General features: G+C 34.4%; 1 long non-coding RNA gene across 1 annotated transcript; it reads left to right on the plus strand.

Annotated features, from left to right (window-relative positions):
* The first annotated feature begins 4,433 nt into the window (after positions 1 to 4,433).
* Positions 4,434 to 11,518, plus strand: LOC139516089 (uncharacterized). The gene is made up of 3 exons (XR_011662910.1): positions 4,434 to 4,505; positions 6,720 to 6,766; positions 11,131 to 11,518. It is a non-coding gene; the product is annotated as an uncharacterized lncRNA (long non-coding RNA).
* The last annotated feature ends 532 nt before the right edge of the window (positions 11,519 to 12,050 follow it).

Here is a 12,050-nt window from a genome sequence, read left to right on the forward strand (position 1 = left end):
AACATGACGATGTACATAAACTGGCAGGTTTATTTCAACATTCGAAAAGTAAATAATGAGCCACAACCGTAGATTTTCGAGTATAACAGAGTTGAAAAACGTGCAATATATTCAAAATACTTAGCTAAAACACATATAAAGTTTTAAACTTCTATATTCGTCTCATATCATACAGTCAGTTCTTTTTTTATATCCGTTTGATGACACTCTTAGGTGATTAGAAATCACTAACAATTATAACGTCGTCATCCGTATCACACATATCTTCAAATATTAGACTGTCCTTAATGCGGGGTTCACACATTGCCGATTATTACTCGCGTTTGAGATAAGACAGTGATACGATACGAAAAGTGAAAAAGTCGGATTAGTATGCTCAATTATCTGGAATGTCCTATTATTGTCTGAACGCAGTCGTTTTAGTTCGTAACAGATTCCTACTGGTCGGGAAGGGTCCGAATAGTTCGGCAAAGCACCCCCACAGTTAGGTGCGTCCCGTAACATTCGGGGAAACTCAGCCGATTTTGTCTAGTCGTATTACAATCGTGCCTATGTCGTGACAGATTCTGCTGTATCGGATCGAATTCCTAACAATGTTCTGTGTATTCGGGACGGTGTCCTGTGGAACGGGAATGATCTGGAGAAATTTGTTCGAACGGATAACTTCCGTCAGCGTCGGTTCACTGTCTTGTCACTATCAGATCTCTCGGATTATATTCGGTAGAATCGGGACGCAGTCGTGACAGACTCGGTCGAATTTTACCTGGCGAAAGATACAAATCGGATTAGAAGCGGATTTAGAACGGGGTTATCGGGATAAATTCGCTTGGAAACGGTTGAATATCGACGTTTCCTGAACAATATCTGATTGTTGTCGTGATTAAATTTTTAAAGTTTGAATTTACATCCACGATTCATAGGATCTTGATCAGACTTTTGATAAATTTTAATCGGGAATGGTCCTGTCAAGGACGGCAGTAAAAATCGTGAATGTGTGACCCAAGGACGGCAGTAAAAATCGTGAATGTGTGACCCCAGCTTAAGCTTAAGCTGGGGTCACACATTCACGATTATTACTGCCGTCCTTGACAGGACCATTTCCGATTAAAATTTATCAAAAGTCTGATCAAGATCCTATGAATCGTGGATGGAAATTCAAACTTTAATTAAAATTTGTAAAAAAAAATATTTAATCACGACAACAATCAGATATTGTTCAGGAAGCGTCGATATTCAACCGTTTCCAAGCGAATTTATTCCGATAATCCCGTTCTAAATCCGCTTCTAATCCGATTTGTATCTTTCGCCAGGTAAAATTCAACCGAGTCTGTCACGACTGCGTCCCGATAATGTAATCCGACAGAGATCAGATAGTGACAATACAGTGAACCGACGCTGACGGAAGTTATCCGTTCCAAAACTGTCGGCATACTTGGGATGATCATGTACTGTCGGAACGTAATCCTATCACGGTCCGCTCTATCGCATTGAAAACGGCTTTGTCTGGTCTCAGTCGTATTGTATTCTGTAATTGTCGGGACTCTGACGTGGGTATCATTGACGAATTTAGAATTAATAACGGGACTGTTTCGGGACGGTTTCGGCAAAAACGGTTCGCAATCGACAAGATTTGGACTCAATCGGCAGAAAAACAGCAATGAAAAATTTCTCCAGATCATTCCCGTTCCACAGGACACCGTTTCGAATACACAGAACATTGTAAGGAATTCGATCCGATACAGCAGAATCTGTCACGACATGGGCACGATTGTAATTCGAGTAGACAAAATCGGCTGAGTTTCCCCGAATGTTACGGGACGCACCTAACTATCGGGGTGCTTTGCCGAACTATTCGGACCCTTCCCGACCAGTAGGAATCTGTTACGAACTAAAACGACTGCGTTCAGACAATAATAGGACATTTCACATAATTGAGGATCTTAATCCGACTTTTTCACTTTTCGTGTCGTATCGTTGTCTGATCTCAAACGGGAGCAATAATCGGCAATGTGTGAACCCCGCATTATGCAAATTAAAATGTAAGCTCCGCCCGATCAGTTAAAATAACATTGGTAATAACAATGATCAAATGCATATACGATTTGACTAGGGACGACCGTTTTCATTACTATTTTGTTAAAGAGTTTTTTCTATTCATAATTGTGTCAGTTCATATGACAACACTTTTCCATCGTTTTGATTACAAGGAAGCCGCTAGATAAAAAATGCACACCCCTGATTGACCGAATCATGATATGGAGGATATTTACTTAACTGCACGTAAAGAAAAATTGTTCATCGTATTTCTGTTCAATGTAATTTGCATTACAATTTACACGATACGATTTCTATGAAAAAATAGATTATTTTAACAGGTTGGGAACAAACCCCCTATATGGTGATTATACCTGTATAGAGGGATAATCCTTCTTTAGAGGGTAAAAATTATCCCTCTATAGAGGGGTATTTTTATTTGCACTGGATTTAAAGCAAATTAGGGCAGAATGGCATTCTCTTCTTATTATGGCAGTAACCTTGAACAGTTGATGCACCAATTGATGTACTTAATTTAATATGCACATGCCCAGTTTGATGCTTATCTGACTAAATATACAATCTATTGTCAACCATGATTGAAAGCTGTGATGATCAGGTAAGTTCTACTCACTTATGCCTCACTGAACAGAATTACTATTGTTAGATTGAACATGAAATTTAAAGGTCAACTATTCCTTTTGTTGTTAATCAGGTGTTCAGATAGGTATACAATAGATTGCAAGTTTTGTCACATTTTAGCAGAAAACTGGTTATCCCAATTTTTAGTTAAGTGCATATGTTGATGCATATAATGCTAGAGATTATAGCCAATATAACTAGAAAACGCCATTCGGCCCTAATTTGCTTTAAATCCAGTGCAAACAAAAATACCCCTCTATAGAGGGATAATTTTTACCCTCTAAAGAAGGATTATCCCTCTATATAGGTATAATCACCATACAGGGGGTTTGTTCCCAACCTGTTTAATAATCATAGGAGTGTGGAATCCCTATTATTTATATTTCACGAAATATATTTAAGTTCCTGGAAATAAGTCTCTCTTTTACGTACTTGTAAATATTTGTTTTGTTCAAGATATATATCATTTGTCATTGCTTCAAATAAAACATTTGTTAATCAACATTTTATTATTTTATCTTGTAATGACTACTCATAAACTGAACTTTTATTTTAAACTTTGTAAGTCAGCGATCAAATTTACATACATCAATTATCTTTATAGCAAAAAACAAATATGAAACATTTGATATTTTTTCTTTTAATTTAATTTTCTTAGAAATCAAGGATTATATGTTCAACATTTGAATCAACAAACAAGGTTTAGTCCTCTGCTAATATATTGCATTATTCGATTGAGACGTTTAGAACCTTTGGTGACTCCACAGTTTAAATTCTATTACACGTACGATATGAAAAGTGTGCGTAACAGACACACGTTCACCTAATCTGACCCAGTCAACTGATAAAAGATGGACAGAAGATACCAGAGGGACAGTCAAACTCATAAATCGAAAAGAAACGCCATGGCTTAAAATAATAACCTGAGGGCGCCAAGAAATGGTCGTGTCCACCAAATTAGAAATATATGTAAATAAAAGCAACAGTAGTTTACCGGTGTACAAAAGTTTTAAATCAATTGAGAGAAAACAGATCCGGGTTTCAAACTAAAACCGCGGGAAACACATCAACTATAACAGGAAAACAAAGAAACAACACGAACACTGAAGTGCATATATATATATGTATATATATTAGCTGACCAGAGGTAACCAAAGTCAACAAATGTGGTTGTATCCCTAAGGATATTTTTAAGTTTTTGGCTCTCGATACCACACAAGTAATAAAATAACAATAGTATGTACATTATTCAATAAATGTTGAATTAAGAGGAATTAAGACAGGCATGGGTCTGATAGCCATTCACATGTTTTTTTCCAATGTAACAAAATCATCTTCATCTTGAAAACTACTAATGCATTTCAATTTCAGTTCTCTTCTGTTGTAAATGCATTTTTAAATAAATAGTTGCCCAATGTGAAATAAGTGAAAGGTTAAAGACTCTTTAGGGATTAAGTTGTAGCGCTATTAGTGCATTTGAGTCATGTTCAGTTCAAAATCATATGCATAGTTAGTAGCTTCCCACGTTAATTGTTTGTCCACTTAGAAACTTATATGCTATAATATCAATGCCTTGTCTACCCGCTGTACTATTTAGAACTTAGCATTTGATGTATAATTGTGTTCGTCGCGGAAGACGGTATGGTGATTTGTTGACGTGTTTTCTTAAATGTCATCTGATATGATAGCTGTTTTAAATATCACCTGTAATTCTATTGGATAATTACGTTGATGCTGACATACCTTTATATATATATTAATCAATTCCGCATACAGTTTTCGTATCTAGCTCGGTGGAACATCAGAAGAGAAACCAATTCCTTAAACGAGTAAGTTTATTTTGGGTATGTAAAACAAATAAAATATCTTATTCAAATAACAACAAAATAACTATTTTGTCGTTATTTTAAAGTTACATTTAGGTTTTTTTTTAAATAAATAATTTTCGTTCCCGTTATCTTCCGAAAAGTTGTCGTTCCTCATCGATCTTCCAAAAATTAAACTACAAGTCCTGTGTCGCGCTTTGCTAGTGTAAGCGAAGAGTGAACTTATGGTACAATGCGTATTATCATTTAAGAATGCTTCTTTTTGTAATTTCAAAGGTGGGAAAAGGGGGGGGGGGGTAAAAACGTTGATCGAAGTTCATCTTGTATGTAGCGCATAGGCAATTTATTCTAAAAATGTGCGCACGGTCAACGCTTACAACCTTATGAAATAATTTTAATAACATGTTTTCGCTATGATCATAAAAACTCTATTACTATCAAGTTTTTCTTTAATTTTCCTTGTGCACTTTGTTGTGGAAACGTGTTTCATCATACATGTAACAATTCATTTTGAAGGTTATTTTCAGAATGACTCGAGATTGTTATTAGTCAATCAAGATAACGTATTATAATGAAACATACATCTAATGTAATTATTTATGATTGATTCTCCGGTTTATGAAATTTGATAATAGTCAAAAAGACATTTTTTCTTTCTAATTGGATATACTGAGAATTCCATAAATGAATCACTAATAAACACAAAAACACGATTATAAATTTCATTGATGTTTTTAAAGGAAATCAATTATGGCCACAATCCCATGCACCCAAAAAAAACCAGTGGGTTTAAAACAAATTATGAGATAATCCCATGTTTTTTTCTAAATAAAATTGCCAAATATATCTATTAATAACAGCAAAAAAGCAATGAATTTATTGAATCCCATGTAATTCCGCACATTTTGGTTATATAGATGACAATGTAGCTCAAAGGAGAGGCGGCGACGGATTTGCAAATGAGTGGATAGCAAATTAAGTGTCCAGTGTTTTGACGACGTGTTGAGATCAATGTGACGTTATACACATGTTAAATTAACATTGGCCATTATACCACGGCTCTTTGTTTTTACTTATCGCCTTAAATGATCGTTTAATAATTTGGAAAATTATATATATCAGCAACAATCTTATCCAAAATGATACAACTAACATCAACATATAAAGCTTACATTGTACAAAACATTTCGTAGCAAGATATTAACGTGTAAAATTTGCAAATATGCAAGTAAAACATTGAAGAAAAACAAATATCAACGTGATATTTTAGTTCAAGAACTGAACACAAATACATTGAAGACCACTCAAATTCAAATTCTTTATTCACTCGATTATCAAAATTTACATCTGAACACATGCTGTTCCCTTAACGACTACGTTAGGTTATCATGTTTAAATATGTAAAAGTTCAATAAATTTGGACCCTTAAATTCATAAACTTTTATCTATGTTTTCGTCTTTTTTATTCTTCAAAAGACTATGACGTCAGAATGATACAGACTGAAATATAATATGTCCATGTGCATATTTAGTTATATAGAAATCGTATTAAGGTAGATGGGGTGTCTAAATTATAATCCATAGAATCTTTAAATAATTTGCCAAAATGTAGTTCATATCCTGCTTGTTTAAAAACATTAATAAAAAGAATGGGTCACCGGACTTATTTTCACGCTACAGGTTGTTCAAAATTGTCAAGATTTTGTATAGATTATGCATGGAAAACCCATTTTTCCGCCATAAAACGCAAACAACACCATAGAATTTTGAGATAAAATATGAGAAGATAGCTTCAATATTATGCTTTCAGATAAGAAAAAGAAAAAATGGGGTCACCGAACTCGTTTTCTTGCTACATGTAAAAATGGGTAAATTCCTAACACATTCTATTGTAAAAGTAACACTATCTGGATTATCTGCCCTTGCATTTGAGTTGCCTCCCCTTATTTGACAAAGTTGGAAAAAAATGAATCAAACAAAAGAATTCTTATTTTTGTAAAATACAATCATAAATATGATCAACCATGGCATTTTCTATATTACAATGAAAATTCTTACACATGAATTACCTACTACTATAAAAATTTGCACTTTTCATCAAAGATCTAGACCTTGTTTTCTAGTATTTCAAAATCCAAGATGGAGGAAGACACCCTATCTACCTTAATTTTCAAAAATAACAAATCTATATTCATATCGTATTTTTTTCCATTGCAGCCTGTAACAATGAAAGGCTCATCAGATTATGTAGTTTGTTGTTGCTTGTGAGTATAATAATAGTATCAGTTAATTAACAAACTTCATATATACTCTGATGTAAACTATAACTAACCTATAGCTGTACAATGGAACATATGGGCATACAATCTAAATATAAATCCCTATTTGTCAGGTGAGGTTGTTGCCGTATGGTATAATTAAGAAATAATTCATGGGGGCTTGAATATATCGTTATTTTACCACGGGTTGGCCCTTTATGACAAATATTTTACCCTGAGCGATAGCGAGGGGTAAAATATCGGCATAAAGGGACAACCCGTGGTAAAATTTAGATATATTCAAGCCCCCATAAATTATTTCGATTCTGATAAGACAAATATAGCAATTGTTTTGGTTCAAAGCGCACTAGATAGAGGCAAATATTTGCCGTTCCCATAAATTAACCCACTTTAAGATTGGCGGTAAAGAACGGAGCAAACAGATTTAGTGACATGCTCAAACTATTTACAATAATATATTTAGATAGATTTGGATGAATTTTAATGAAAATTTACTAATATATCTTCTATGTATATAAAAAAGGGCTTATACCACATTTTAGTATTGTTTGTTTATGTTTCATTCTGGTGATGATTTTCGGTATCAGAAGCGTGTATTTTCCCGAAAAATGCTTAAACTATTACGCTATCATTCTATGACGTCGTGTACTCCATCCATAAACAATCATATGACGTGGGAGTACAATCAGAACAGCCAAACCAATATATTCATATTTTACCACGGGTGTGTACTCAAAGCGTTTGAAGGACGTCATGTTAGAATTTAAGAAACACCGCAAAACTATCCTAAAGATATGAACTTCTACCATCAGATCATGCATGTTTTAACCGGGTTTTTTTTTATTATTGGACTAAAACGCGCCCAACTGTATGTTGATGCATTAGTAAAACAAATACTTTTTTTTATTACAGTTGGTTAGAGAATGACACAAAAGGAATTTTGCTCTAAATATTATTTTAAAATGATGCCTACAACTGCCTCAGACAAAGTTGGACTTAGACGGCTTTGGTTGAATTTTCAGTTTAGCCATTTAGGTTTTTATTATCTCAAGCGTTTTTAACTTTAGGCCATGGTCGTGCCTGATGATGTTGCAAACGAAGAGCTGTAGAACGATTGCGAAAGGGACCGATATGTAACAGACACCAGAGGACAAGGGAGAAATCAATTATTGGGCACTTTACAGCCTTCACCAATTAAAAAAACCGGATATGTTTTCCCTCAATCAATTTATGACTTTTGAACAGAGGTATACTTCTGTTGTCTTTCTTTTGCACAATTTTAAAATTGTTTGGCTTTTTAACTATTTTGATCAGTGCGTCACTGGAGTCTTTCGTAGACGAAACGCGCGTCTGGCGTATGAAATAATAAGCCTGGTACCTTTGATAACTATTTACACCACTGGGTCGATGCCACTGCGGATGGACTTTACGTCCCCGAGAGTTTCACCACCCTAGTAGTCAGCACCTTAGTAAAATTGAGAATGGAAATGGGGAATTTGTCAAGTGTTGACATGAATATCAATTATACGATAATTTTCATAAATCAACTGCTCGCAAAAGTATAAGTTATTCGAAATACTACGGATTTTCTTATCCCAGGCATATATTACCTTGCCGAACTTTTTGGAATTTTGGGCTCTCTAATGCTTTTCAACTATTTTGATCTTAGCGTCACTGATGAGTTATGTAGAGAAAACAGGCGTCTGACGTATCAAAGTATAAGCCTGGTACCTTTGATAAATATTTTATAGTTCAAACTTGGTCAGAAGTGTTCTATTGTGAACTAAAACATGCATTTTTAAAAGGTTGAAAAGATCTGCCGATTTATTTATCTTCAATATTGTAGGTATCAGCCTATTTATTTTCAAACTACCACAGAACTTTCATATTTGTTATACCAAGGCCGGGTTCTTTATTTTCAACATCCTCCTGGTAGCCAAAGCAAGGCCGTAACTAGGCATCTTATTTTAGTGAGGCAAAATAATTGAGCCGTGCAAAGCGAGGCGAACATTTTTTTGGAGGGTATGAAATGAATGGTACAAAATCCTGCATTCTAGGCATTTTTAGAGAGTTTGATAATGTTTTGAATTTGTACACTTTTTATATAAATTTTTCATATTTTAAGACTTTTACTAACACCAAATTTTTAACAACTTTATTTAAATTTATATGTAAGATAATCATCCAAATATCACTGATTTGAGTCTGCTGCCAGAACATAAAACAAACATCGATTCAGTAGAGTTTGCCACATTTTTCTATGGCCGGTTCAGTCAAATCGTTTCAGAATCGTGATTTGGTCTGCTGATATCCTTATCGCGATGAACATGGAGAATGGCAAGACCGCACAATCTCTCGTCACTCATGTATGCTCTTTTCCAAGTTTTCAGTCGTTTCAGGGCAGTCTGTGTTTCTAAAGGTAGCACATTATCATCAACACAATGATCAATGTCTTCTTCCAAGTCCTTCTCCATCAGCAATTCGGTAGCAGCTTTTGTTTGCAAAAGGGAATTAAGCTTTCCTGTAAGCACCATCATACAGTCGCAGTTACAAAATATTAAACTCGCTTTTATGCTGACAAAGAGTAGACAAACAAGGGATAGAATGAGAGAACATACATGTATATGATTCTATTTATAGAGTAAGTATATATGATATGGGTACAGGGGAATTGGAATGGAGTTTTTGACGTTTACATGTAGTTCCGTAATTTCAAATTATTTCTTGAAATAGTTGGTGGTATTTTAGTTTCAGAATCTGTAAATTTAGGGGTTAGGGGTTGGAGGTGTCCGATTCCGAAACCCCGAATATAAAGAAACGAAATTCCGTAGTCCCGAATATGTAAAGACAAAATCCTATGTTAAAGGTTCTACCATTCCTCAATAATATCAAATTGGAATATGGGATATTTTTTTCAATTTTTAAGGTTAAAGAAACATAGGTAAAAACTATAATCCATGCATTCATGTTTCATATTATTTATATTTTATTTATCTGTAAAGAGAAAGATTAAAGTTCGTGAAATGAATACGCAGATAGGACTGCCCCTTGCGATGCCCAGTACTTGATTTGTCAAAAGTTGGTGAAACGGAGAAATGAATACGCAGACAGGACTGCCCCCTTCCGAAGACCAGTACTTGATTTGTCAGTCTACTTATCGTTTTTGGATTGTTCTAATGAAGTTATATGCAATACTCAGACTCTGTTCACAAAAAAAACTAGTTTACTAGAATTATTCCTTCTTTACCTTCAGTGTCGCTTTTCCTTTTTCTGCAAGAGCCTGTTTTTAACTGAAGATCCATGATGATTATCGTTACTAGGTTAAAGTGTAATCGAGAAACATCACCCGTTGAGATGCTGAGTTATATCCAGAAAGAATAGTTTAAAAGGAATGATGACAAGTTATAGCAATTAAGGTTGAGACAGAACAACAAATGACTATTATATTTATATATATGTATAAAAAAAATAATCAGTGTCGAAATTTTAGTGAGGCAATTGCCTCACTTGCCTCAAGGGTAGTTACGGCCTTGCAAAGAATATCAAATGGTCGTCCCCTTCAGGAAAAAATATATTTCCTGTATTCCAATATACATGTACAAATACCCATTGCTGAGATAATTAAGATTAATGATAAAGAATATAATGGGGGGATATACAAATAGATGTATTGACGGAAATATTCAGGTAAGAGTTAACCTATGTCAGATGATTATGACACTGATTTCACAATTCAGTTAGATGTGTGAGTAATTGAATACACACCTCAAGACCAGTATGATAATCAACTGTTATTATCTATCAATATAACTGGTCAATTAAGACTGCATTTAAGTGGAGTTAATCAAATAATACTTACACCAGAGACAAAATTACTACATTCAGTATATATGTTTCTCCTATAAACACCTTTGAGGTTAATTGTTTGAAGTCGTGGCAGCTGCTCATGCAAAAAATGGAAATACTATGATTTCAAACAGGTGTTGGGACCAACCCTCATGTTAATTAATGGCTTTCATGAATATAAGATACTGATAAAACACTCATTTATTCTTATCATCTGTTTAAACTTGATAAATCAGCATATCGGACATGGTTCGTCTTAGAATTTTGCACCATATCCGAAACCTGAATGATCACTGAGAGCCATGTAAAAGTCCAGAAGAGAAATCGGCATTAAATGACCAAAGAATATGTATCAAAAACGAGTTGAGATTTATGTTTAGGTCGCTTGCAGCTTATGCTGTTCACGGATAGCCTAACTCAGCTTGCTTAATGTCTTAGTCATTAGAACATCTTGTGTCAATCGTTTATTAATACCAGTAACCTTTTTTGTATTGTTTTTGTAGAATCGTCATCTGTTTTACAATGATACAATCGACTCTATCAGTTGAAATTCTTGATTCAAAGGACATGGAAAATGGAGGTCAACAGGAGTTAGAATACGATTTACAAGTATTACCATCCAAAAGACAAAGAAAAATAATGAGATTTTTATCTCTCAGGGAACTGCTGCAAGCCTTAAAACCTCGAAGCTGGAGTAACAACTATTTCCGTTTATACAAACAATTTTGAAAACATTGTTCAAAATGCATTTCACCTATGACCAGACTGATGACTGTACATCTGAGTGTTCAGGACTTATTTTCTCTATGTAGACAATTTACTACTATTACTTAATTTTATTCAAAATGAACTTATCCTTTCCAAATATATATTACAAAAGTAGCATTGAAAGATTTTATGTAGTTTCTGTTTTACCAACATCAGATCACTGGACGGGATTGGGACTAGGGGGAGGAAAAACGCGTGCACATCATACTCTTATCTTTTCCGGACTTAAGTTTACACAAATTTACGAATATATCAAATATTATCGTGATTCAAACAACCCTCGTTACTTATATACCTTTGATAGAGTATACCATAAAGATATCCTTGCATTAAATTATTGAATGCAGCCTGCATGATGTCCAGTGGCAATGCATTTTCATGGCAGGAACAAACTTACAATCAATACAATAGGTTTGGTTTTGCAAGGTATGTCGAACATGCATGGTGAAGGGATGGAAGTTTGAATATCCACGGATAAATAAGTGAGTGTTGGAAATTTCCCCACCAAACTATTTCAACAATCTTTTGAATCCAACACAAACTCAGTTAGAACCTTCTGACTTTTTCAAATTTTCTTTGATAACCACTACACAAGAGTGAACACGGTAAATGTATCACCTGTCTTACTTATCTTTGAGTTTATGTTCAGTCTAAC

This window comes from Mytilus edulis, chromosome 1, assembly GCF_963676685.1.
Source record: "Mytilus edulis chromosome 1, xbMytEdul2.2, whole genome shotgun sequence".
Classification (NCBI taxonomy): Eukaryota; Metazoa; Mollusca; class Bivalvia; order Mytilida; family Mytilidae; genus Mytilus; species Mytilus edulis.